The 12,746-nt window shown below is 34.6% G+C and overlaps 1 pseudogene; it reads left to right on the forward strand.

Annotated features, from left to right (window-relative positions):
• Positions 1–317: 317 nt before the first annotated feature.
• LOC124373982 lies at positions 318–12,525 on the forward strand (annotated as a pseudogene).
• Positions 12,526–12,746: the final 221 nt, after the last annotated feature.

The following is a 12,746-nucleotide window of genomic DNA, read 5'->3' on the forward strand; positions in this document are numbered from 1 at the left end:
TTCAGTTTTCAATAAAATATTTTAAACCTATCTTCAACATAGAAAAGGTTATTTAGAAACACAGAAAATGTAATGTTCGTTATTGTTTATAATGTCTCCAATAATCTCAACAAATATTGAAATTACTTTCAGTTTATTTATATTTTATGTTTTCTGTCGAACAGATGGCTTACAAACAATAGTTTTATGGGCTGGCTGAACAAAGAATATACTGGCAGTAGGTGACGAGCCCATTACTACAATATCGAGTCCTCCCCCGCTGAACAAATTCACAGCAGAAGTTGATGCACCATTCTGTAATGAAAACCTATACAAAGAACTCGTATTGAACAACTGTTTAATATAATAATTGGTAATGTATATTTATTTATATTCATATTTTGTAACTTTATTGTGTTATTGGTAAAGAAACAGATCCATTATTACCCTGTTTATTACCTTTGTAGTAGAGATAATTGCATTATTGAAATTTAAGTAAGCATGATATAGAAGTAAGTTTTCCTCATCTCAGATCTTGTTAGAGCCCATTGGATCTAAATTTCAATTTGTCTGCTGATATTGTGGTTAGCACCCGAAGCACCCCACTTGGGAAAATTGGATTACCAATCTATTTTTTGAATAAGCAAGAGATATAATTAAATTTTGCAGTAAAGCAATAAAGTAACAAAAAGGAGCTTCACTAAAATTCAAGTAGTTTTTTCTGTTTTGTTTTGAGGATTGTGAGGAGGTTCAACAGGTCCCTGGAAAAAACTCAATATATAACTATTATTGATGGAATTCACTGAAAGATTAAGCTAGACAATTGTAACATGGACATTTGGGTCCTACGTTGAGGAAACATGCAATATTATAGAGCTTGTAATAATAACATAATGGTCCTTAAAATTAAACTTTTTTTTTTACTTATTTAGTTTCTTCTTTGATAGTGTCCAATAAGCAAATCTTAGTTTTTCTGTCTGGTGGATGTTTAAGCAGCAATGTCCTAGATCTATTTTATATATGTAAGAGGTTTCAGTGAATTTGTCTTCAACATCTGGCAAGAGTATCAGTGAGGCATCCTCTTTCTCAGGACAGGAAGAACCAATCTTGTGTTTTTCCCCCTTCTCAAAAAACCTCTAGAACCATAGCAAAACCACTGACTTCACCCAGGACATAAGATCATCTCACCTGTGAGAAAAAAACAATCAGACATAGAATCCCTACACAGCCAGTTGAAAACATTAATGCAATACCAATAAATACATTACCATACATTGTATATTGTGGATAGTTTATTGTATATCCATCCACTTTTTTCACCTAGATAAACACCTTTACAAAACCTGCTATTGGATTTTCCAACACGGAACACCTGTCCAAGAATTTCTGTGTAAGGGAATAAGTAGTTTTCAAATCAAATCAAATCAAAAATCTTTATTCATCAGATATATACACTAAGTATATACATTTGAATAGTGTCCAAAGACTCGCATCTGTACATCTTAAAACTACTAATATAAGTACAAATCTAAATCTAAGAGGAGGTGGAAAAGTACTCCTCCAAGAATACAATACCTTGTTTATCAAAAACATTTAACTGTGTTTTTGAATACTCTCAGATTAGTTAAATTTTTTATACTAGTGGGTAGATGTTTTGTGTCTTCTGTTAAGCCTTTCATGACAATCAAGGAAAGAAATATGAATACTTGTTTGAAAGATAGTGTCTACTAAAATTATTAATGAGACTTGTGGCAATTATACTAGCAAGTAATAGTCTCCACAGGATGATGTTCCAAGATCACTTCGTTTTACTGAGCTAGTTGGCTGATCTTCATGGTTTTTTATCTGGTGGAATAGGAGAGACTATAACTCTTAAAACTATAAAGCTACCTAAAGCATCTGAGCTATCTTTTTGTCTGATCTCGTATATTCAGAGTTCAAGTTTGGGACCAATCTGATCCTGTGCCTCTGTGCCTCAGCCAGGCTGAAATAGGACCAAATGGTGATGCTATGAAATGGTTCTTTCCACTTCTTCTATGTATAACTCCTTACTAAAGTTTCTATTTTTAGAATACCCGGATTCAGATCCAGCCATAGAAGACTTGAGGATCTGTCTCCAGAAGACGGATCTGAGGCAGTGCCTTGTCCAGAAGCTACAGAGTGCCTTAGAGACCAGATTGGTTACATCCAGGAGTCAACACTCCGGACATCTTGACTGCCTACATAGCTGCCATTCGAGCGCTGCGGCAACTGGATCCCACGTGTGTGTTACTGGAAAATGGTCACCCAACCTGTCAGGTAGAGTTAGATTGGCCTCACTCCTACATTCTTATCTGTTGGTCATGGTAAATGATAAACGAGAAACTTTTTTAAATAAGGGTTTGTTTGTGTAGTTCACAACATTCGTCACAACAGCGAACATGTTTTAATTGTTCTTCTGCATCCCTTGTACATGACCACAAATTGATTTTAACAACTGTCCTATTAACATTACTCTGTTATGTTAAAATATTTAAGAAATATTGAATTGTCCCATCATGTGTGAGAGTCTGTAATTTGTGTGTTGACCAAGAACTCACATAAACATATTGGCTGCACATTGCACACATTCATTAGGATTTATAATTTGTATTGTCCAAAACTCTGACTTGTGTCAAAGTGGGTGATGAGATTTTCAGTTAAATCATCACACAAAATGAAAACTGGGTATCTGATATTATCTGCCCTGCTACAATGAAAGTAAACATATTGCTTTTTCCAAACTATGTTTGCTTTGTAATGGTTTTCAAATGCCGTTTCAGTTTACTGTCTGTCATACCGTGCATTAACTAAGAAGTATAGTTCTACCTTATTCTGTTTTGTGTTGTTTGTAACTTATCATGAAATAAATTTAATACTTTTAAAAATACCTTACTATTTATACAAGGTAGGAGTACACCACAACCATGTGTCGTTTAACATGCATGCTAAAGTCACTTGGGAAATTTCAAGCCTATAGCAAATTTCACTCTTGAAATACAGAAAAGAAATTGACACACACATTGTGCTTAGTAAAATTCCATGATTGGTCAAGCAACATCATAGAAAACATATTGAAGTGAGATTAGAAAACTAATGAAATATCATGAAAGTTTAAAGTCTAACGGATGAAAGTTTTCTTGGGATATTGTTTTAGTATTTATTTGGTAAAATAAAAATAAGAATTCCTCACTAAATAAGATTAGTCTAACATCAGTAGTTACAACTCGTACAAAAGTGAAAATCGTGGACAGAGTGGTGATGTGTACATGACAGTTGGTACTAACTAACCTCTGATATCTTGTTTGACAGGCAGTACTTGCGCACACGAGATGATACAGTTCGTTGTGTGGTGACTAGTCTAACAGATGATGGACCGAGTGATTCTGGCGGAGGAGTTGGCACGTGGAGAGACGTTGCAGGTGTACGACAACTCTCCACATGATGTCCGACCCTGAAAACTGGGAGCAGTGGAATCCAGATCCAGTAGATGCCGATCCTTGTAAGATTTCTCAATAGTGAGAATTTTATTCTGTGTTTTAAAGTTCGTTCTGTGACTATGAAATATTGTAAAGGTAACAGGATATTTTGGACATTTGCCATTGTTTCAATGATACAAGAATTTAGTAACATTACATTTCGAGAAAGCAATCTGAATCTCTTCCTCAGGTGGATAACTACAATCTAGGTTAAAATAATCAAATTATACTACAGCTTTGTGACACGCATGTCAGAAATCCCCAATGAACACACACATTTGTACTTCAGGGTGAGGATCGGGGACCTGCTACGGAGGCCTGTGAGGTGACAGGTGGTGCTGCTTGTCCTTTATTCTCTCTTTTGCATCGCTAAGTTTATTTTTTCTGTATCTTCCATTAAGAAAATTGTTCTATAATGTCCATCAATTAATTTTTATATAAATGAAACAAAATTTTGCTCACATTATTATAAAGTGTAATATGTTAAAATTTTATTTTGTCTGTGTTCAATTATTGATAGGTTTTTTTGTATTTATATGATCTGTAACTTCAGGGACAGTCCTACCTCTGCCTCTTATAAAGGCTAAAAGCATTTTTTATTTCATTTCACATTAACCCTTGAGTGCCGGAGCATCGCTGTCAGCGATCCCGCATTATATGCATATGCAAGAATTGCCAGAATCGCTGTTAGCGACTTCTGCAGTAACCCTTAATATTTTATATAGTATTTATCTAAAATTGGCTCAAAGACTATACATACGCATTCCAAAGGCTTCAAACGTAACTATTTGATGTAGGTTTTGTTGCATTCTGGTTAGATTCTATTTTTACAGTGGTTGTAAAGTGAGCGCTGTCAGTCGATTTAGATTCGACTGCTACGCGGACGAGCGTCACATGTTTTTGTTTGCGCTGCTGTTTATTTCACAAATGATATTGAAATTTTAAGTGTAAATGGTTTGTAGTGTTAGTATCTTCAAATTATTTTGTTTGTGTATTTGTTCTAGTCTGTGTGTAAGTAAAACAATGACTTGACCGTGAGTTACGGCGATCGTAAAGATCTAAGCGTCGTAAGCGTTTATGCATACTATATAGCAAAAACTCTGCGCACTCAAGGTTAAACATTTTTTGCATCAGCTCCATGCACACTGTCTAAAGACATGCACATTAAAACAATTATTAATTACTAATTATAAAATCTGAACTGAATGACAAGTCACAACAGGTCAGCATGTAACCGATCACTGACAACCAACTGTTGAAACGTACTGTTATTGATTTCTTGTATCACTGATATCATTTGGTAAACAATGGTAAGGTGTCAGTCCCTTTTAACCTTCACAATTTAGAGTCTTGTAGATTTATTTATGATTCTTTGGACTAAACTATTCAGGTTTCAGAGTGTCCATGATTCAAAGTATTTAAGTCTTGCTTTTTCTCTATAGCCAAGACATCGAAAAGGCCGCGGACATCCGACATCATATCGATGCTTGTCAATGTGTACGGCAGCAAAGAACTGTTTGTCAACGAATACAGAACTCTGCTTGCCGACAGACTTCTATCTCAATATACCTACAATACTGAAAAGGAAATAAGATATTTGGAATTATTAAAAATCAGGTATGTGTTTCTTTCATATTTTTAAAGGAAGGTCTGTTATCAATAAATAAAGCACTTTACTTACTTCAAGTAATTCAATATAAGCAACATTGAGTTCGATGATTTGAGTATTTTACTACATGGGGATTTGGCTGAAAAGAAGTATTTTTACATTGGTCTTATTGGTAACGATGATGGCAACGAGAAAATAGCAGAATAAATTTGTAAACATTGCAGAGTACTATGACGTTTTAATATGTAACATTGTAACACATGTAGCTAGCTGTATACTTGGCATTTTGCCGAGGATGCAATGCAAAACGTGGTATGGCATACTCCTACCTTGTAGTTGTACTGGGCAAACGTAATCTGCAGTTTTCTATTGTTTGTTCTAGATTCGGTGATTCAGAGCTACATTATTGTGAGGTAATGCTGAAAGATATGTACGACTCGAAAAGGATTAACGCCCACCTTCTGTCCAGATCCCAACTTTAATTTAGCTGCACAGGTTTGTTGTATTATGCATATTGGTTTAACTTAACTCATGTACTTATTTAAATTATATATAAATAAATTTCATGACAGGTGCATGATAATGCCAGAAATAAGCACCCTTTTTGTTATTAAACACATGTCAATGTTGGGCTATGTTAATGTTGAGTTAAGTTCCAAGAACCTTCCTCTTAGCACGGCAATCTGGTATCTGAACGCTGTTACAGACTTGACTCTGGAAATCTGGAGTCATGTTTGTCTGAAGAGATCCTAAAAAAAATCGGTGATGAAGAAGCTCAAAATGAAGTCATTACATTGTTTTCGAGATACCTGGACCACAAGATATAGTGTAATATAGGTGAAGAGGTATTCTCATTGTGCACCTTCCAGCATACAAAAATTAAACAAAATCCTCTATGATGTCAATAATTAGTTGGGCCACAAGGATTTTGTTACCAGTTCATCTGGGCACTATATTTTGTGGCCTTTTGGCAAAATTCTCGCACACATCTGGCACACAACTTTTGAGCTGAGCTTTTTTCTTATAATTTTTGTGCAACAAACTTCGTTTAATCTTAGAGAAATGGAGTGAGAATTTCATAACAGTGAAGCAAATATGAGTCTCCATTGATTTTCCCATCATGGATGGATTTATCAAATCACTGGGGTTCTCTAAGTGAACATTAGTATGACCATTTAAAAAATATAATGCATTGTTACCAACCCTTATATTATATATATATATATATATATATATACTAATCACTTTTTGAATAGAAGAAAACAAAAGAACGAATTTTTCACTTCTATATTTCGGGGGATTTAATACCCCCGTCTTCAGGAAGTTTAAAATAAAAATTAGTACAATACTATAACACGTAAACAAGAATTAAGAAAACATAAATGTAAACACCAGTGCATAACATTTGATAAAGTCCAGCTGACGTGAAATTGAAATTTAATCTTGTTGGAACAGTTGATTGTTATAAAGGATGGAATACAACTTGTAGTTTATGACCAATTTTGAATCTATTAAAATTATTTAAAAAGTTATCTTAAATTTAGACCGAATGGATTTTTTGTCTTCAACATAATTTGATGAGCTTGCTCCATGTGCTTTAATTTTAATCTGTTGTAGTTTTCATCAGGGCATGGTGGTAGTTGGTGTATTCCTTTTAATTTAAAACACTCCTCAATTATTGTCTTGTTTATGTTCTAGACAATGTCTTGCCAATGGTTTATCTTCATCTTTATGGAAAATGTCAAACCTATGCCCTATATATATATATATATATATATATATATAATATATATATATATATATATATATATATATATATATAAAGATGGAACCTCTAATCCTGCCCATGTCCATGGCAGACCAAAAGTTAATTCCATTTCATTTCATATATGGTGGTAAAGTAGAGTTTAGTCAATATATATAGTTGATCTAGTGATTAAATAAATAAAATAATAATGGTGTTTTTATTGTTCCAGCAAAAGTATCCAGCCAATGCTATGATACTGTCAGCTCAGTTTCTGGCCTCCTTTCAAAGAAGAAACAAAACTGGAATTACCGGAAGTTGCTAAGGAGCAGTTTGAATATTTATACTAAGGCATTTGAAACTCTTAAGGTATGTTTTAGCTTAGCCTAAAACTGTATCCAAAGTAAGCTAATAATAACACACTATTTTAAAAGGATTTTTAGATTTAGGGAACGTATATATATTTTATATAAACTACATGTCCTATCCTTACTGTTTTATTTTTATCTAACAGATTATAAAATGGGGTTTTCCAGAATATATACTGATTGCATAAAAAAATATACGAGGCTTATTTTTAAAAATAAGTACCATTTTGATATATAAAATATCAAGTAAAACTTTTTCTATCGGTTTTTTTTTATATGAAAGCTTGTCAACTTTATCTATTTTTCTTCATAATTACAATCATTATTAACACTTTGTACCCTGAGCCCAAGTATATAGGTCGGGCCCCCCCGTCGGCAGCGCCTGCTACCGTCGCCCGAGTATAGCTCGGGAATCGTGGTATTTAATTGTATTATTTAGCATCATCATCTTATTTTTGAAATCAAACATTTTGATTATGTTCATTGGTTTGTCTAAGTTCGTATTTGTTGGTTTTGAGATCCCTGGGTCACGTTTTAGTAATGAAATACGTATATTTTTTCATCGTACTACAAGCGAATCTACACAGCTGATCGTAGGCGCCGTGGCTGATTGTCGATACTGTCAGTTTGTGTTGAAGTGTTTCACGTTGTGTATTGTGAGTCTTAGTGATGTCTTACTAAGTTTTTCTACAAATCATGCCGACTAATACTGAAGCAAATGTTATTATAATGTATTCTAAATGTGAATTTAACTGTTTGTAAATAATCAGAACTTTAGTTTCTTACTGAATGAAGTAAAGGCAAATGCAAGCAATGTGTGTTTTGTTTTGTATTTACACTCGCTTTGTTTCTTTCTTCTCGACTTTCCGTTGATTTTCTTTTATATTCTTTACTTATTATTTTTGAGCTTAAATAAATATTGGTGATGAAATCAAAAGTGATGCAATTCGCGATCTTTTGTTTGACTCCGAGTCGGAAAGTGACGATGATTTTGATACACACCTGGAACCAAAATATTGATTTTTATGAACGATCTAAACGCAAATGTGCGAGATCCTGTAATTTGATTCAGACCATTGTGCTTTAAAAAATTACCACACTAAGGCAAACTACCTGAACTAACAAGCTATGTAGCTAAAACTTTGTTTGTATTTTTTACATAACATTCAATATTATGTAATAATTTTGTTTTGAAAATAAACTTTATATTTGTATACATTAAAAAAAAGTATGTATCTCTATCTTTAAAAAGATTATATAGTATGAGTTTATAACATAATTACTGTAATAAACACAGAATTTTTTAAAAAGCATCATAAAACCCCAAGGGAGCCACATCCGAAACATGTTATTAAGGACCCAGGGTACAAAGTGTTAAGACATTTGTAATCTTTAAGAACAACCTTTTGTATACCGTTGTCATAGAAGATTGCTGCCTGATTTAACAGAGACTGCAACAGATAATTTTGATGCTATAGTTTACAGTTTTGGCACTGACCTTCAAGATGCATTCTCTGATGGAAAAACCAATGATAGTTACTGGGTGCTAAACTGGTATTGTTTAGGGATTATCAAATTGTTCCTAGCAAAATCCTGTGATGAGATCTATTAGTTTGTTTTTGTCACATGTGGAACAGGCATTGTCATACAGCAAAACATGTTTCCTCGATAAAAATGTCATATAGAACACACTTCTTGAAACTTGAAGAAACTCTTCACTTCCATTACATAATTCAATTTTCTGAAGGAAATTGTTGATGGTCATTGAGGGCCGTCAACTCTTGTTTCTCGTCCATGAACATTCTTTTGTCTATCTTTAAAGCTCTACAATTCTGATGGTGAATTTCAACTGCTTTCATGTCTTTAGCATGAAGAAAAAATAACAGCATGTACTTTTTAGTTGGCGGGACTTTCAATTGATGGACACATTTAAAATAATAAATTAACACATTGGTTTTTTATTATAATTGCGTGTGTGGCTTGCTAATATATGAAGGTGAAAAAGTGTACAATATGTATTTTATACTTGTGTGTTTTTATAGAGGAACAAATTTATGTACAACTACAAACAGTATGAAATTAACATGTTTTAGCAATTGAGTATTCGAAATAACTGTAGACTGCATGACACAGCAGATGGGGATGGTGGTGCACAATAATAGGCATAGTATATTCAAACTTCGAGGCAAATATTATTTATAAAACTAGGCTATAATATTTTCCTACACTTTTCTCTATCAGTTTCCAGTTTTTTATACACATTTTAGCAACCTATCGTTCTTTACTGCTTAGAGAGAAAACAGACAGTGGTATTGCATGAATAATGACATAGAATATACAAATTTCAAGTAAATATTAGAAAATCACGTATATCTTTTCTTTAGTTGTCCTATCTCTTTCATGAACATTTAATCGAATATGTATATGATAAATTTGATAGGTTCTGATATATTGCAAGTTTGTCTCCAAAGGGATAATATAAAATTGCTAGGTTTATTTAAATTTTATATTGAAAAGTATTATTTTTAGTATATAATAAGAATGATATAGTTTGGTGTTCTCAGATAATAAAGATTTAATTTCTACATTTCTAAAAAATGTTTGTTAAATTTCCTTGTGTACTAAACATGGAATTTTGAGTGACAAGATCCAGTAAGAGGCACTTAGTCATGTGTACTATTTAAAACCCTGAATTATCATTAAAAATTGCATTGACACAATATTTATATTTCTTTTGTACAACATGCTTAATCTACAATATTTTAAATTCGATGCCAGAGCAGCTGAGGTGGAGAGTGATAATGCTTTTGTAAAAGAACCCTGAGGAGTTTTCTGACTTAGCAATGATAACAAAGTGATTTAAAATATTTAGGAATAAGAAAATAACTACGTAAAATGTCTTATTCAATCTATACTGATAACGTTAAGCATGTTTTAGATGATTGACACTATTATAAAGTGAACACTTTATAAACAGAAACATCTTGAGTTTTAAGTTTGGAAATGAAAATAAACTATTGAAGTACGGATAGACCATCCATTATTATTGTTTAAATAAATATTTTTATTTTTTTAAAATATTTTATTTAATCATTCAATATTATACTAAAATAGTTTATAATTAAAATGCTGCTTTTGTTGTTATCCTTTAAAAGTTTATACTTGAATTTATTTATTTACAACGTAAAATGAGTCCTTGTAATACAGATGGTAAGTTGCTGTAAGCGTTGTACCCTGTTCAGGGCAATCGTACTCTGTCATGGAAGCCACACCTGGGCTCAGTCAGTCTAGAGATAGAACTGAAGGATCGTACCTTGCAGTTGACCGTGTCACCCATCCACGCCACCATCATCTGGCACTTCCAGGACAAGAGTAGGTCTACTTCACTTTGTACTATTTGTGGATAGTTTTATATAGAATCAAGACAAGTATTCCACCTGCTTTATTTTGTATAAACAAGAATGGTACATTGTTATACGCTTGTATTGTAAAATTATAAATAGTCAGAGGATTAAATAATCAAGTTTAATGTTTATTAATTAGTCCAAATATATTACGTACATTAAGCACACCGATCTAACTTGTAAACACGTGGAAGGACGTATCGGATAAAGAATACATAATATTTATCTAATTATACAGCTGTTGTAAAAGTTGGCCCTGCATAAACTGAAAGCCATTCGCGCACGTTGCATGTTCTTTTGCTGTCGTAGTGTGTTGTCACGTGTGTGAACCACCAAATTAACCACAGCGGCGGTATTGCGGCGTATGTTGTCAATTATTTATCAATCACCCCTCCCTCAATATCTGCGTGGATCGGTTTTCACTTCAGACCCAAGGTCCCACAAATTTGTGTGCCCAGTGGAGTGTGTTTTTTTGATTTGATGGTAGTGATTTACGTTGAATAATATCGGCTTTACCGATTTCGTCTCCCGTTAGGTATATGTTTCCACCTTGATCTGTCCCGTTCTTGCACTTTCTCTCGGATGAAGTGATGCACGACATGTCTATATGTTTTTGTCCCGGGGGTGAAACATAGCATTTTCCTGACAATCCATTTTGAGCACTCTGATTGTCGACAAAGAATTGTGCCGTCGATTGATTTCCGTTTGTGCTCACCAATTCAACCAGTTTAGACGGGATTCAGGAATAGTTGATTCCTTTGGTCAAGCCTCGCGCCAGGGAGGCCATGTAATTCCGGCCTTCGGCGCCTCGAGTTGATTGTGCCACTGTTTTTTTGCTTTGTCTGGCTTGCACAGCTTATGGTCATGCCGTACGCCGCCCAACGAAGAAGGCGTAATCCTGTGTATGACCTTTCCTGTCCGAGTGTACATTGCATCCCCAATTTGCATCAGCGTTCAGCCTGGTCAAATTATTCCTGATATTTCCAATCAAAATCGCAGGGAATGATTGGCTGTCCCTTTGAGGTATACATCACATAACCTTTTTAGAGCCGAACCCCTAGTGGATGAATACGGATGATTTGTCCGTTGAATTTGATGCGAGAGGACCACACTCCACCGGTGTATTGCTATATCCGGCTCTCGTACATACCGCCAAGGTACATTCAATGAGCCTACCAGCTGCTTTGTACGGAATGATTAATTTCGAAGATGTTTCCTTCGGTCTTCTGCTGTTCCCCCCTCGATTTGTTTGTACTTGGACCTCGCTGGTAAGGTTCCACCGCGGTTAGCAGGTAATCCATTCCAAATTTTCTCTTCAAAAATATTCCAGAACCGTTATCTCTCTTTGTCCCATTTTGATCCCCGTTTTGTTGATCAATTTTTCGACGATGCCATAAGAAAATATTTGGCTTCTTCAAGGTCTTTGGATGCCTATTTTCTTTATTTATTTCCATGTTTTTATACGTGAGTTCCAGCAAGCCGCCTACATGTTGTCCGAAAATACCAACATAATCATCGATTACATCCAGGCAGAACATCCCAAGAGACAGCAATTACGATGATATTATTTTCGCAGCTCTCGCAGGTGTGGATTAAACACCGGCGTCTGATTACCGTCGGTTTGCAAATTTTCCAATTTTTCTTAAAATTTTTGGTTTAAATGGTGTCGTACCACATGTTTTCCTGATTGCTTTAACCCGTAGATAGCCTACTTCTTTCAAACTGCATACTTGGTTTTCCTTTTTCTTTAAATGCTTTCTGGCATCATCCATAGCTGCTTTGTATGTCTTCGAATCACGTCTTTCAGTTTGTACAGATGTCATTCACAGGCTCTCCAGTTAGCCACATCGCACAAGGCAGTTCCAATGTACAGCTCTTCCTTGAGCTCACTGTGTCAAATATGCCGTACTTTGACATCGCGTAATCTATCTTTTCGCGCCTCCATATCCCAAGTGCTGAAACTATTTGGTATTAAACCCTGCTGCTAATGCCATCGCGAGTTCTATATCTGCCCCCCTCCCCCCACTCAGATAAATCCTCTGCACCAGAGCCCAGCAAATAGCCTATCGTCGTAATCAAATCCCCATGGTCGTTGATGTAAACCCTCGTGTGCGTTACGAATGCGCGCCTTTCTGCGCTCGATTG

Source organism: Homalodisca vitripennis, unplaced genomic scaffold (genome assembly GCF_021130785.1).
Source record: "Homalodisca vitripennis isolate AUS2020 unplaced genomic scaffold, UT_GWSS_2.1 ScUCBcl_6888;HRSCAF=14315, whole genome shotgun sequence".
Lineage (NCBI taxonomy): Eukaryota > Metazoa > Arthropoda > Insecta > Hemiptera > Cicadellidae > Homalodisca > Homalodisca vitripennis.